The following is a 16727-nucleotide window of genomic DNA, read 5'->3' as shown; positions in this document are numbered from 1 at the left end:
CAGAGACTGGAATCTTTACAAGCAAGCCCTTATGGTTAAGGATACTCACAGCTACAATCTATTTTTCTACAAAGCAATTGGCTTTCAACCATTGCACATAGAACTTGTGCTGTTTATTAGAATTTTTTTCCAAGCAACTGTCAAGAAAAATCAGCTATGTTTTGCAGGTTTTTCATGCTTCCACTACAAAGAGAGAGAGAGAGAGAGAGAAAGAGAGAAGAGATTTTTATTGTTCAAACATGCTAGTAGAAAGTGTTATTTATTTTTAAATTATTTAGTAATACAGGCTTTTAATGAGAAAATCTCATTTAAGGGCTCCAGAAAAGAATGTGTTATTTCTAAAACCTCAACAATTAACTTATGTCAATTTAGTTTATTTACTAAACAGTAAAAAACAAAAAGTGATAATTGCAAAATACAAAGCAATGCCTTCAGAATAACTATCATGTCCAAAATTAAACTCAAAAGCCAATTTTCAAAGACTAGAGCAAGAATAGCATATTTAAAATGATATCTACTACTTAAAATCTTAATATCAATTAAGTTCAAATCAAGATAGAAAGGGCAATTCAAATTTGGTAAGTTTCCTAGAGTTAAAAAAAATATTATTTTATACTAACTCTAGCATGGATGTTATAATTCAGACATATTCAACAACTAAATTTTAAAAATTAACAAAAGTTCCCTATGGGGTTATCGGACCTACTTTAAGGAAATATGGAATTGTCTATTTAACACTGAGGTCTATATGAAAGAAAGGCAATATTCTCTGGTTTGCAACTATGCTCTCCATTAGACAAATGTACTCATGCAATCAATTATTATGGTTTGAGGCAACTACTCCAACCTTAGTCTAACAGACATATATTAATTTTCAACTCTCCTCCATCAATATTACATTAATAAACATATCAAAGTACTGTTACAATAAAATATTTTCCCTCAAGAGTTACATTGCTTTGACTTCTCTCATTTTTATACCAGTTTAAAACTGACTCCTTGATTATCAAATTAGAATATTTTATTTTTACATTATGACTATTTTAATGTTCATATATAACAAAGTGAATTCTGTATGCAGAATTTCATGTTTTGTCCTGGTCCTAATAATAAGTTTCTAATGATCATATGTTTGACTTATATTTAGTCAGAAAATAAAGACATAATAGAGTGGGTATTTCAATACCAATTAATCTACTTTTTAAGATAAAATGTCAACCTGATTCAAAGCTTTTCCAAAGATAGATAGATAGATATGAAACATTTTTAACTCACAGAGTTCACAATTTTCTCTAGACTTACACAATTATGAGAGGCTTAGATTTCATGATATTGTGATAATTATCATACTTAAATCCATTTGTTTATTTCTGAGTGTGTATTAATCAGGCAGTATTTCTCAGCTTACCCTGTTCATGATAAGGTTTTGTCACAAAGGTGTCCAAAACAACTCTCACAAGTAGATGCTTACACAAAAAGATCAAATTACTAATTTCTTATGTAAACAAAAATAATATATTGAGAATTTATTATATAACTTGTTTTTCCAATATTTATAATACAGGGCTTTTAAAACTTTCTTTCAAAACTAGAAAATCAGAACAACACAAACATGCAAACACATGCATCACTCAAAAACATTGTGATAGAAATGAGTGTACCATTTGTAAAAATCAGAAAATAAAGGAAACGTCATTACCTAAATATGACATCGATACAAATACACATTTCTGTCACTCAATGTATTTTAATTCATGCCTACTTATTAGCTCTGTAGCTGGTACATCTTTCCATACAATATAACAGTTTGGATATCTAAGGTACTGTGTCAACTCCTAGGTGAAGTCAGTATTTGTATTGCTGGGATATCAATTGTCATTACCTGATACACTTACTGAAATCAATATGAACTGAGTTACAATGTTGTATTTTAAAACAGGAGTTCTATGTCTCCACGCTGCCTAAGGTGGTTTCAGCCACACTAGGAGCTTCCTGCTCACTGGTCCAACTTGAGAAAGATATTGGGAAAAAGCTGTTACAGTCACTGTTCTCCAACACCTGGAGTTCATTGTGTGGATTTCAATTTTAATGTACAGTTAAAAAATGGCCCACGCTAATACTGGCAAACAGGTGGCATGTTTAGAAATGTCCAAGTATTACTCTCATCATCCCTCAGATTAGCCTTAATGAGCCTTTTTGCTCATTACGAATCCCCAGGTCAGATCATTCCAAACTCTCATTAAGGATCTCTCTTTGACGTGAATACAAAGGATTGCTAACACTAAGCACTCAGGTTGCTGCAAAATGTTGTGATTTCTCATCTGTACCATCTCCTCTGGTTGTTGCTCCCCTCAGTTGTTTCTGAGCTATGAGCAGCAATTTTGGAAATAAAGCAGGCAAACAAAGACAATGTCTATATACTTGGAGGATTCTTGAAAGAATTAGACAAATTTAAAATTAGGAGGAGAGAGTAAGAAAACATCACATCAGGTCTATAAAACTTGATGATATATTTTGTTCATTCAAACAAAGGCATAAATGTTAACACATATTCTAACAGGTACCAGGGCTTCCCTTTATTGAGTGTTTACCACATGTTTTTACTGTGGTAGTCTATATGTGTCATTGCATTTAACCTTCATAACCATCCTAAGAGGTAGATAGCTTTGCCTGTATGAGGGTACTTTTAAATGTTGGTGGGAAAATGGAATTAAAAGACAAGTTACTTTGCTGCAAAAAAAAAAAATATGAATTCCACAAATATGAGGGATCTTCAATTCATAGAAAATGTGTATTATGAAAAAAGTGAATACGGATTTCAAATTCTTCTATATCCAAGTAAATATCCTTGGATGTCATTTTTTCCACAAATTTATTGAGCACTCTTATATGTTCCACAAGGAAACTAAAGCAGAGAGAAGAAATCTTTCTGGAGGACTTTAATCCCACAACCTGTAAGTACCAGAGCTTTAAGAATTTGCTAGGGCTGGCATTGTGATGCAGCAGGTTAAGCCTCTGCCTGTGCTGCCAAGCACCAGTCCAAGTCCCAGGATTCCCAGCTGCTCCCATTTGTGTCCAGTTCCCTGCTAACATGCCTGGGAAAACCAGTGAGGATGGCCTTAGTGAATGCTTGGGCCCCTGGCAGCCGCATGGGAGACTCATATGGAGTTCCAGGTTCCTGGCTTTGGCATGGCACAACCCTGGCCGCTGGGGCCATTTGGAGAGTGAGTCGGCAGATGGAAGATCTCTTTCTCTTTCTGTCTCTCCTCTCATTGTGTCACTCTTTCTTTCAAATAAATAGATCTTAAAAAATAATTTGATATCCCTAATCTGTCTGCATCCAAAGCTTGTTTTTCTTAGTAGTGGCCTGTACTATCTCTTTTGTCACTTTCAGCAAGAAATCTTCCAGCCACTCATTTCCATCCTCTGTCAACATTACAGCAGCATGTTATCAGAGACTTCATGTTTCTTGAAGGCAGGAAGCTGCTTTTCTTTGGAATATTGGCATCTATTGCAGCATGAGGCATAGAGTGGGTGCCCACAAAGAGTTTGAATGAAACGAGTCTAGAAAAGAATTCAGAATCAAATATTGGTCATTCTCACTTTCAATGTTCACTCTCCTTACTCTGAAAAGATAGCTCAGAACATTTAATTTATCTTAGAACAAGTGGTCCGGTTAGCGACATAATACTCATTACCGTTACCAGTACAATCATTTGGTTTTTATGACTCACTAGAAGTGAAAATCTTTCTGCTTGTTAAGAATCCAAGAACCTAGGAACACAAAATAAGTTTCTACAAACTAAAACCATTGACAGGCTCCACTTCCATAAAAGTCTCCAAGAAAGGACAGTAGGAAGCAGTCGATTTATGCCTCTGCCCTGGAAGCTCTCACACCAGAAAGCCCAGGTTTGTTTCAGAAGCAGCAACGTGTTATGGATTAACAATCCACATAAAAAACGGACCGAAGCAACACATACTCAAAAACTTCATTTGCATTACAAATAGGTAACCTGCCATGGTGTTTTGCTACCCCACTGACACGTTGCCAGGGAACAACAGAAAAATAAAAACCAGTGTGTCTGCTCACAGGTGAGGAGCAGAGCTTGAATAAAGTGAAGCGGCTATTCAGTCTGTTATTCAGCTCACCATATAAACACACACCCACTCTCTTTTCCAGCCAGGAGAAGAAAGATGACAGGGGCAGCCACCCCTGCCTACTGGAGGTCCCCAGCGTGAAGGGACCCCAAGGGTTCGGCACATGCTGAACAGAATGTTGAAAAAGAATGAAGAAAAGGAGGCAGTGGCGTGGAGCAGAGCCTTTCGCTCCTCATCCAGAGCAAAAAGCATGTTAAGTCTAAGAAATACCAGTACCCAAAAATGAAACAGTGATAACTGGTTGTAGCCATTGCTAGCCAAAGACTTAGCTAGACCAAAAGAGACTATTTTGAAGTACCAAAGCAAGCTCACTGAAGGAAGTTCATTTAACAGACATTTATTAAATGTGTCATAATCTACACTTATTTAAAGTCCACGGTCATGGTTCTTGACAGTTACTGTGTATTTTTGCTTGAACCCTGCATCTATTCATCCTGTGGAGACAGGAATCATACTCTCTGGCTAATACAGAAGTTATGTCTGATACGGAAATGATTTGTCCATCTGCATTCCCCTGGTAAGTAGGGGACTGGGGAACCAAATATGTCCAATTCAAAAGCCTTTGTTCTCTGCACGGGGCCACGCTCCTGTACACCGCACTCACATTTTAAATGATACTGGTCCTCTAACAGCCAATCTCTTTAACTCTATATCAGATACAGTACACAGGCTAGCTTCTCTGTTTTTTCTCCCAAAAAGTTTCTTCTTTCACTGGTCACCCCCTGAATTCTATGAGCCTCTGCCTGCCCACACCACTTCTCTGTTTTAGTTAAACCTGGAGATGGGGGTGGGGGGAAGCAGGAGGGTTGTTTCTGAGCCAAATAAAAGTACTCTGAGACAGGCTTTTGGTGCAGTGGGTTAAGCAGCTGCTTGCGAAGCCTACGTCCCATATTGGAGTGCCTGAATGTGAGACCTGGTTCCACTGTCCATTTCAGCTTCCTGATAATGTGTGCCCTGGGAGACAGAAAATGATAGTTCAAATATTTGGGTTCCTAGCACCCATGTGGGAGACCCAGCCTGAATTCTCAGCTCTAGTGGGTGGGAGATATCTCCTCTGTCTCTCTCCCTTTCAAATAAATTTTTTTTTTAATAAATGAAAAAAACTACTGTTTTAGAAAGGTACAAAGGAGAGTATCTACAGGAACATATGGTCACCAACACAGCTAGCCAGACAATGAATCAGAAGAGAGAGGAAGCCTAGGTCTCAATGAGAACCTAGGTCTTTGCCCTAGTTCACCCTAAAATACAAAGTACTTCCCTTGATACACAAACCGGTAATGTTAGCCTCACCTCAAAGCTTATTAGAACTGCAGAATCTCAGCCTTCTGGACTTAGTAAATCAGAATCCGCTTCTTCAGATCCTTAAGTACTGGAATTTTGTGTGCATATCTTAGTTCCAAAGTAATGCTCTCTAACCATTAGAGAAAAAAGGAAACTTTTGCAGCACAAAGATTGGACAGGTGACAGTTATCAGTGGAGTAGCCTGGGAAGTTAGCTGACAAAGGTAGGAGACTGAAAGGAATACTACTAGTCACAGGTTGTTCTACTTAGGTCACTGTGATACTGTGCTCATGTAAATCTCATCTTATGTTTTCTTGCTGCGCTGACAGGTTAGAGGTTTTCTAAGCTGTTTGCAAAACCCCTGAGTGATGAATTATCAGCTATTACTGGAGGGAGACCTCAAGAGTCCCTCCAGAATCAATGGAACTCTAGAAGAATGGGGTATATCAGAACAGTAACAATTTTTTGGTGCTAACATTTTGAAAAGTCAAAGCAGTTTCTGGAGGTCCACAGACATATATAAGTCTATCTTTAAATGATACCATATCTTTATTAGTATAAGAAATATTAAAATAGTTGGTGGAGTAAAGTCAGACAGAATTGTTAACTCCATTATGTTTGCTAAGCAAAGTCAAACTTGCTAGAGCTGAGACTACACCAAAGTGGAATAAAACACCATTTCTGTTGTTGTACTAACAGTTACCAAAATGTAATCTCTACTTTGAAATGAGAATTAACAAAAACAGATCTAGTGATATATAAAGTTGCTGCTCGTCACGGGACAGCAGGTCTGATAGAGCTCCTCAGGGCCAGCCTGGGGAGCTCAGGGGCCGAGCGGGATGATGAGTGTAGGCGTCAAAGGAACCATACCAGAGCCAGGAGATCAGTCAACGCCCAGGGTGCAGCCGGGTTCTAGACTTTATTGGGAGGGGACGAACTTTTATAGACACAGAAAGGGGGCTGTCCAGGGCACAAGGGAACCGAGCCAACCAGCAGAAAGGTAAGGCAGGACAAGAGCTGGGCACGCCCTCAAGGGCCTATCACAGCTGAGGACACATACTGTCCACGAATACGGAAGTCTCCTGTCAGGCTAGGTACCTCCCCCGGGGGCCATCTTGGATTGTTGGAAACGCTGAGTCACTGGGATGCGGAAGTGCAGCAAACTCAAGCAAAGGCTCAGCGGCCTTGTCAAGAGAAGGCTTAGCAACTTTGTTTCCTTTTTGATTGGAAACCCCCCCCCCCGCATCAAGTCTGACTTGTTTTCTATATAAAGACAAATATTACATGTCTTCTCTTCTATGTTAAAGTTATATATGTATACATACATATATATATAAAACAGAATGTGTGGATGCCATATTATTTGGTATACAGATATTTATGAATCTTGTTTTCACTGATTTACATTACTTACATAATAATGCACACTTCTTTTCTCATTTTAAGACTTTTGTCATGAATCTTACATATATGAGATTAATATAGCCACCTTGCTTTTTAAAAAAATATAGTATATATATAAATATAATATTTTTATAAATAGCAAATATAGAAAATATTGTAAGTTGTTATATATGTGTGTGTCCATTAAACTCCATGTAATTTTCTGTATTACTTAAAATATTTTAAAACAAAATACACAAAAAAAAAGTCTGACTAGATGTCTGTTTTGGCTTTTAGTAAATGGAATACTTTTGAAGTGTTATACACTGTAATTATTTTCCTAGGAGACACAGACATTAGTTATGGTCACATCTGTGATTTAAAGTCACTGAAAATTATATTCAAAGTGTCTTTTTTAAGGATCTGTGTACATTTTCTACAGTTTAATTCATTTTAGCTAGATACAAACACAAAAAGAATATCTTCTGGATTAAGCAGTGACTTCTCCACCTGCAGTTTACAGAGTTCAGATTGTCAGCAAATGAAGGAAGAGGTAAATCCAAATATGATCAACCTAATTACAACAGAGGTTTGGACAGTAATCATATTAGAATTGCATTGTTTGATCGCAATCACTACCTATACAGTGAAATAGTGACACAGTGGTATCTGCAGCATTTATAAAGTTTCTTCCCTCACAAACACACAATAGGGAAATGTTATAGAAAAGGAAAAAAAAATTCACAATCATATGAGATAAGTACTGTTATTTTTACTATTCCTTTTTTATGATGGAAAAACAGAGGCAAATCCATGTTAGATAAACTAGCCCAAGGCCACCAAGTGGTAAGCAGCAGAACCAGAATTCCAGCCAACAAATTCTGGCTTCAGCAGCTGTCCTCTTTTTTTTTTTTGACAGGCAGAGTGGACAGTGAGAGAGAGACAGAGAGAAAGGTCTTCCTTTGCCGTTGGTTCACCCTCTAATGGCCGCCGCGGTAGCGCGCTGCGGCCGGCGCACCGCGCTGTTCCGATGGCAGGAGCCAGGTGCTTATCCTGGTCTCCCATGGGGTGCAGAGCCCAGACACTTGGGCCATCCTCCACTGCACTCCCTGGCCACAGCAGAGAGCTGGCCTGGAAGAGGGGCAACCGGGACAGGATCGGTGCCCCGACCGGGACTAGAACCCGGTGTGCCGGCGCCGCAAGGCGGAGGATTAGCCTGTTGAGCCACGGCGCCGGCCTAGCTGTCCTCTTTTTTTTTTTTTTTTTTTCTAATATACACATAAAGAATGTACCTATTTATGGGATACAGTATGATGGTTTAATACATGTATACAATGTGCAAATGATCAAATTTAAGTAATTAGCAACTCAAGCATTTTTTCTATGACATGAGAGTATTCAAAATCTTCTCTTCCAGCTATTTTGAAATATATAATTAATTAATACTGTAAACTCAGTCACCTACAGTGAATAGACTCCTAGAACTTATTCCTACTACCCACAGTCCTGTGTCAGTTGCCCATCCTCTCCAAATCACCTGTGCTCCCCACCCTCCCCAGCAGAGGCTGTATTCCTAACCACCATATCTATCTGCCTCTCATTTGCAAGTGCAAAATATTTTGATAATTATCTCTTTTACCAGCAACTTACAAAATGTCTAAGTACTTTATTAATAATGTTATAAATATAGATGGCTTATTTATAATTAAGTTATCTAAGAGGAATATGTGTATTACTGCTCCAGATGCAGCAATTTAATTTGCTCTAGGAACTCTAGAATCTTCTGTATATGCACATAATCTTGCACAAAGTTAAATATATAGACCTCTAGCACACCACATATATATATATTTAAACTAAAAGAGTATGTAATTTACTATTAGCATCATCAAATTAGAATATACTTAAAAGATTTTGAAATGCTTTCCTGATATTTTCTTCCAGAATGAAAATTAAATGCTTGGTTGATTCTCTGTTCATTCAATCCAAGTCTGTGATTATTTCTGTTTCCAGAAAGTTGCCAAGAAAATGAAAGCCAAGATAATCAACAGCCAAGTTTCATTTCTGCATGAGATGATAGAGAACAAAGTAGTTACAACAGGAAACATGTGCTGGATGGGAATAGACAATTTAATTGTATTTACGTGTGCAGTCTCAAATTCATCCTCATATATTTGACTATGAGTTCATGGCCAATCACAATTAGTACAAGATAGTAAACAAAAGATCATTTTGTCAAACACAAAGACTATTTGAGATACTACAAAAGAAGAGTCTTGCTAGCACACCCTGACAGCATGTTATCATGTGGCAAGGAGGTACAACTGCTGAGACCCTGAGGAATTCCGGAAACCATTGCTTTAGCTGTCTTTTAAGTCAGGAGTAACAACTTGGAACAGCTAGGTAGTGCATTTATCTCATGATGTTCAAAGGTACTATCAAAAAGCATTCAAATTTTATATAGAAATATTGTTTGTTTTCCATGCTAGTTGTAAATTACTTAACAAATCAGTTTTTACCACTCTCAGTGACGGTGCCCAGCCCCTTAGTAAGCAGGGGAGATTTTATATGAAAGATCTTTAAAGGTGTGAGTAAATCACATTCTCCAAACTTGCCTGCTCATTAGAACTACCTGGATTCCTTGCTGAATCGATAGGCTTCGGAGTTACCAGAAAGGTGTCTGGAAATGTGTGTTTTAAATAATGCCTTTAGGTGATTCTTAGGATGCAGGAAGTTTGTGAAATGCTGATTACACAGCTGACTTCAACACAGGTTCTGTTTGCGTGATCAGCTCTTGAGTCTGAGTGTTAACCCCATCTCCTAAGAGAGGCAGTTCCTGAGAACATGGTAGCTTACGTTAAGACAGGCTGCTAAATATTTTACTTACATTTTGACTAAAATAACAAAATCAACTGAATCTCTCAAGTTTTACATTAGCACAGGTAGTAGAAGTTAAAAATTTTCTCAACATGAAAGCAATGATAGCAAATACCTAAACTTTCCTTTTTGCTTCTATTGCCACCTAAAAACTCAAATACAGCAAATAATTTTTACTAATATTTCATGATGATAAAGACTCTGTAAAATAATTAAAAATATGGAAATGTATTAAATACTTTTAAATCAGGACTATCCAAATAACAGCCCAAATTTTCCTTTGTAAAGCCTTTCCCCTTTATAACCAGTTTTTAGAATCCTGCACAATTCTTCCTATTTCACTCCCAGAGTTTCAGATACCTCATACAACCCCACTTCAAAAAGTTCATGAAAAAAATTAAAATGTATGTTCATTTGGGGGCAAGGATTTTGAAAATAAAGCATACAAGGGGCCTTCAAAAAGTTCATAAAAATGCATATTAAGAAAAACTACGCATGGATTTCAAAATTTTTGCACCAAAATTTGATTTAATTTCTCATGAATTTTTTATTTCCTTGATACTTTTAAGTTTAGGTAAATTGAATTTTTCTGTAGGAAAATATTATTTTTAAGAATATAGGAGTTTTTCATATTTCAAAAATTAGTATTGCCTTCTCAACCTTTTTGTACTTTGTGTATACATAATGCCAATATGGAATCATGGCTATTAACATTGTTACGAAACTCAAAATCTATGGAGTATCCTACAAATGTTTGTAATTGGAATGGATAATTAAATTTGGATTTAATTGTGCCATGTCCACACCAGCTGTTTATTTTATTTGGAATTTATAGTAAAGTGATATTTGCAAATTTACTTAGTGGTTATAAAAGTGACAGGAATGTGGCTGCCTCATCAGAAACATAAATTTGTTTCTGCTTTATAAAGTACGTGGGAATAAAAGATAGAGTATTATAAATCAAAACCTCCCATGTGCATAAACAAACTTCATGGTCCATTATCGTCTTTCTGACTTAATAACTTCAGAGCAGAGGGCTTTGGGCACTTTGAATAGAGAACAGCCTCATCATTTTTTACCTGTATTGGAAGGAGCAGAACCTTGGGTTGCCGATGTGATACCCAAATAAGATGTTAGAACTCCACTTACAACAGAAGGCCATCTTAGGTCCCTCTGTTCTATAAAATTTAAATGCACTGGATTGTAGAATCATATATATTACATCTCCCTTCTGTGAGGCCCACCAGGGCACCCATGAAAAGAAGATGTATCTCAGTAGGGTTTTCCTTGTAAAATATTTAAATGAAAAATTGAGCATTTTAAGGCTTTCACGGTCATTCTTTTTCATCGTGCAATAAAATATTCATACAATGCAAAGGCGCTGCAGTTGTAGCAGCATTTTAATTTCAAAAATAAACAATACAATAGTGATTTCCAAGAATGCCATCCAATAGGATTAAGAAAATATCAAGAGATGGGAAGGAAATTATATTTTTAATCTCCTAGAATTTAATATTTAACAAAGCAACCCTTCATTTTTATTTCAAACCAAAGCTGTTTTTATTAGAGAAATCAAGAAAAATTTAGTAGGTAAAGCACAGATTATGTACTTGTTTTATAGGTTCTCAGTGTAGTGGCATTATCACTTTTATAACTTCATTGCTTTAGCTTATCACATGACTGAGTCTGCAAACGCAGAAAGGCGCCTCTGTTAACTTCTTAGGCAGTAATTTGGATTATTTACTGAGTCTGGGTACTGAAATATTTGATTATAAGAAGAACTGGTGAAGATAACTCTAAGAAACACTGAAAACATTATACAGCGAAATATTTTAAGTTTCTCAAAGCTCTCAAAATCAACAGTCATAATGGCCAGCCTTTTTAAAGGTGGTAACTTTCTTCACTTTAAATACACAAACGTGCATGTGTGTCTATCTCTCATATGTTAGGCATTTGAAGAGAGCTATCAGTTAATTGGGTATTTGCATTTTGTTTCTGGAGATGATTTTCCTAAAATCTAGTGTATAAGACTGCAATCCTTAATGCTTCATCAATAAAAACACAAGAGGCTGCTCAAACACGGGACGTGAGGCTGCCTTTGATGTCCCCAACTTTATATTAAAATTAGTTGTTAGAACTCTGCAGGAAATAAGCATACTGGGTGTGCGCAAGTTAACCTAAGAGCCAAGGTCAGGAGGAACTGAAGTCGGCAGGGATCCCCAGATGTTAGAGAACCCGAGGCTTCACCTCCCAGTTGGTGATCCGCCTCCCTTGTCCCAGTCTGTGTGCTTAAATCATGGCGCTTCCCATGGCCCTCTGGACTCTGGCCTCCAGGGTTTCTGACCTGAGTTGGCCAACCTGGCTTTGCTCTGTGGCGAGCCTGACTTTGACCCAACAATCTGATTCTAATGTTCACCTCTGTTTCTGATCTTGCTGCCTATTTACTTTGTCTACACTATCCCAAGTCTTAATCTATTTCTACAACCATGACTTCACTCTTGGCCACCTTCTATTTGGTGCTCTGGCATTTTTATGACTAGGGCTGCACACCATTTAATTTATCTATTCCACACACACACAAAAAAAAAAAAGAAAGAAAAATGACCCTAGCCTACACCTTCAGAGATTTTAGATTCCATCAGCATTTCAAAGTTTCTAGATTTCTAAACTACACATAAACTGGTATACATTTATAGTCTATGGACTAAAAATAATCCTTAATCAGCATATTGAAGATACTAGGAGACAGGTTTTGAAGAACATTTTATTTTTTCTATTTTCTAGGCCAGAGAGAATCAGCCGAGTATTTGCAAAGCATAAATGACTTTCTTTTCTCTATCTTGAGATTCTAAACTATAAAATGTGTATAAAAAAGACAAAATAGAAATTTCCTTCTTAAAAAGCAAATGGACATAATACAATCATTATCTTGTGCCATCTTTTTTGGAAATACAATGCTGGATGAAGGTGTCACACAGTGAATTTTTAATTAAAGCATAGATGAATTCAGTGCTTGGCCAGGAGTTATGACTACCCTGACTTTGCATATCAGTCAAGTTTGTTATGTAATTAATGAAAGCATGTCTATCTAGTTAAGTAACTGATATGGGTATCTATTATTATCCTCATATTAAAGTGCAACAATTGAGCTAATCAGTTTCAACCTGTCAGAAATCAGTCAGCATGTCCCAGGTGAATTTTGCCCATTCAGCACTCTAAAGAATAAAAATTATGTATATTGATAAACCCCATGCTCATAAAGCCAATTAACGAACATTGCACATTCCAGCACTTTCTGAGCTGTATTCTATAAATAACTACAATGTAAAAGAGTTGAGGAAATATGGAGTCCAGAAACAATACATGTGTAAGTGGATAATGTCAGTTATTGTACATACTGCACATCTCTTTGGTGAATCGTAATTCAGAAAATTCAGGGGCTTCCAACTCCACGTTCTGAAGGTCATTACTGGTCCAGACACGTACACCAGAAAGTTCAACCCCAGAGAGATGAACAAGACATGAAAAGATAGAAAAACTAAGGGTGACTTCAGAGTCATGCCAAAGTTTATTTTGAATATTTGTTTGCAGGCTAGATAAGGAAGGAAATTCTGTAAGGGAATAATATCTTCTCCCCATCCTGAAAAAATGGTGATGCTTTGACGCTCCCACTGAGAAACATAAGTGGATTTCACTGGACCTCATACCAGTCCCCAACTCTGGTATGAAAATCAAATTATATCTTCACCTCTTTCAACCCATTAATTTCTCTCTGAAAGCATAAGCTTCCACAAATCTTGGAATGTTATTACTTGAAAGAGTCTTCTTTAAAAGGAGAAAATCACCACACTTCACCAGCAGCTGAATAGAAGATGGGGTGAGATGCCTCCCACAGGACACAGGAGCCCTCCTCTGCAAAGGAGAAGAGGCCTGGAAGATTTCCTCAATTTAGCTTGGCAGATATTTACCACACTGTCCTAACCAGAGGTGATGCTTAATATATTTGTGGCGGTTTTTGATATCCAGTCTTAATCCTAAATGGAATTTTTGTGTCTAAGTAAAAAAAAAGGAAAGAATCAAAAATCCACAGTTACAAAGAGATAATTCCCCTGAGAAATTGCTCAGGGTCTTATTTCTCCCCACTCTGCATCTCTGCTTGACCGACCCAAGATGCTAAAACTGTCCGTGGGAGCCTCAGGGGGGCGACCTAACCCTCCAACCAGCGTCACCAAGACAGGAAGTCTTAAACCAGCCTTGAAGGCGTAGAGGGCCCAGGGATGCTCAACACCTGGAAGCGATCCGACTGAGGTATTTCAAAACTGGTGGGGGAGCTGGAAGTGGAAAACAGAATCTGCTGCAACTTTCACCCCAGCAACCGCATTCCGAACCTGAGAAGGTGCGCCGCTGGCCTTTGTGGGTCAGCTCTGTGGTTTCTCCTAGCACCACAGTCCTGTCAGAAGAATGGACATGAAGAGTCTTTTAGCACCCTCTTAGACACAACCAAACATACGCAATTGTGTCGTTGGCATTTTTATCAGACTCGAAACATGTCCAGGAATTTGAGAATACTTAATGGAACAAGTACATTAAAATTTAGTAAAAGGTAGATGAAAAAGAAATGCTCCCAACTTGGGAGATGTGTATTCCTGTGTAGGAAACCAATCAAAAAACCTTAAAATGGTTCTACTAGTTAGGTAGTATAGTGCATCTAAAGAAGCCTCCGGGTTTTTTACTGATTTTTTTTTCTTTTTTCAATTGCATTTATGTCTAAAAAAACACTCCTTAAACCCCCAAATCGGGGCAAAAAAAAAAAAAAAAAAGACTTGATACCCTTTGTAAACTGACTTGTCCTAAAAGAATGAGGCTACACTGACACTAGCTGCTTTGGTATCCAACGCCCTGCTGGAGCTACACTGGTCCGAAGCCAGGAGCCAGATGCTTTCTCCTGGTCTCCCATGAGGGTGCAGGGCCCAAGAGTTTGGGACATCCTCCACTGCCCTCCCGGACCACAGCAGAGAGCTGGACTGGAAGAGGAGCGACCAGGACAGAATCCAGTGCCCCAACTGGGACTAGAACCCGGGGGATTAGCCAAGTGAGCTGTGGCATCGGCCAGGCCTTGTTTACTTTCAACCATGCTCCCTTGCTAACTGTGAGAGTAGGATCTCTTCTTTATTCTAAAGCATGTCTGCTTTCTAGAAGTCACTGTTTTGTAGTCCTCCAAATCTTCCCTGTTTCAAATACAATTGCTTCTTGCCTCCATTGGTTTCAATAATAAGTGAACAGCAGTACAAATTATCATGTGACTAGTAAAATCAAATTAAAACATCCTCCTGGAGGAAGCAAAAAATAAAATCCTCCAAAGCATTCACCTGGGAAAACCGGAGTAGTGAGGAAAATTTCAGGGCAACCATGGTGAGATCTCAATTAGACAAGTTCTTTAGGCATTTTCCTTCCCCTTGGTTTCTTGAGAAAAGGAGAGAGAAAATGCTTGCTTAATGTAATGCTGTGGCAGCATTTCTTTATAACTCAATAGAGGTATCTGGGAGTGTATTAACAGAAAAATCTAAGCTTCAAAGACACAGTAGCTTCTTGGTTATGGTTAGTCACATTTTAAAAGAAATTTGTAATATCTTTATCTGATCTAGATATACAAACAGGCTTGTAAGTACTTGATCAACATACACCCTCTGCTCTGTCAACTGTTTTTTCATTGAATTGTATAGTTTATGTCTTATTTGTGTTTATCTCAAATATTTCCCCCAATTTGATGACTAAAATTATTATTTAACTTAAATCAACCTTTTAGCACATACTGTAAGTTAACTTAAGAAGTAAAAGTATTAGGGCCAGAGTTGCAGTGTAATGGGTAAAGCTATCGCCTGTTGTGCCAGCATCCCATAGGGGCACCTTTTGGAGTCCTAATCCCAGCTAGCTGTTACATTTCTCATCCAGCTCCCTACTGATGGTCTGGGAAAAGCAACCCAAGATGACCCAAGTGCTTGGACCCCTGTACCACTCACTTGAGAGATGAGGAAGATCTCTTGGCTCCTGGTTTCAGATTTGGGGAGTGAACCAACAGATGGAAGGTATCTATCTCTTCTCGATTGCTCTCTCTTTCTCTCTCTCTTTCTCTCTCTCTAACTCTGCCTTTCAAATAAATAAATCTTTTTTTAAAAAAAGTGGAAGCATTATTTCTTTAATGGAAAACATTTTAATTGTGTAGACCAGTACAGGTAAAGAACATTTTTGAAGCAGAAATGCTCTCCCAATAAAAATAAGACAATTTATGACTGTGTATTCTGTCATGTAGCTTAAAAACTGTAGGTTAAGCAAACTACCTTGGGACTTTATTCTTAATTTTACCCATAACCTAAGTGAATTATCAAGTCTGAACCTTTCAGTAGGAGCTGCATTTCTTTCTAAATACCTTCCTACTTAGGAGACTAAAGGTAACTGTCACATCAGTACCACCTTCTATGTGCTGTCGCATCCCAGCGTGAACACACCAAACTCAGGGGTCTTGGAAATCTTTAAAGCCAATCATACATAAGACAGATTCTATATTGCAGGGCTGGCTAGCTACACTTCAGCACAAAACAATATTTCAAGCTTTCTGATATACATGTGTCACCTCTTTGTGACAAATAGCTGGTATTAATTAGGCACTAGACTTGGTGAGATTGCTGTTATTAACCGAGAGAAGATGGGTTGGATTTAATTGTGTGTGACATCAAAGTCAAGTGACTGATATTTCAAGCATCATTTAAAATGTTTGATATTGAAGTCATTGTATTCACATAAAGACTGTCTAAAAATATAAAGGAGACTGATGAGAAAAGAACTGAAATGCATTTGTACATCTATCTTGTGAAGTATATTTGATGCCATTTTACTGTTGTTTTTGACCCATGTATGTAATATTTATTTGTTTAGCTGCATAAAATTTTCATTTAATAATGGACTTGAAAGTTCTCAAAATACACATGAAGCTATATGTGATCTGTTTGTAATGGTAACTGCTCTTAAAA

This window comes from Lepus europaeus, chromosome 2, assembly GCF_033115175.1.
Source record: "Lepus europaeus isolate LE1 chromosome 2, mLepTim1.pri, whole genome shotgun sequence".
Classification (NCBI taxonomy): Eukaryota; Metazoa; Chordata; class Mammalia; order Lagomorpha; family Leporidae; genus Lepus; species Lepus europaeus.
The sequence above is the reverse complement of the archived record's forward strand: the minus strand, read 5'-3'. Positions refer to the sequence as shown.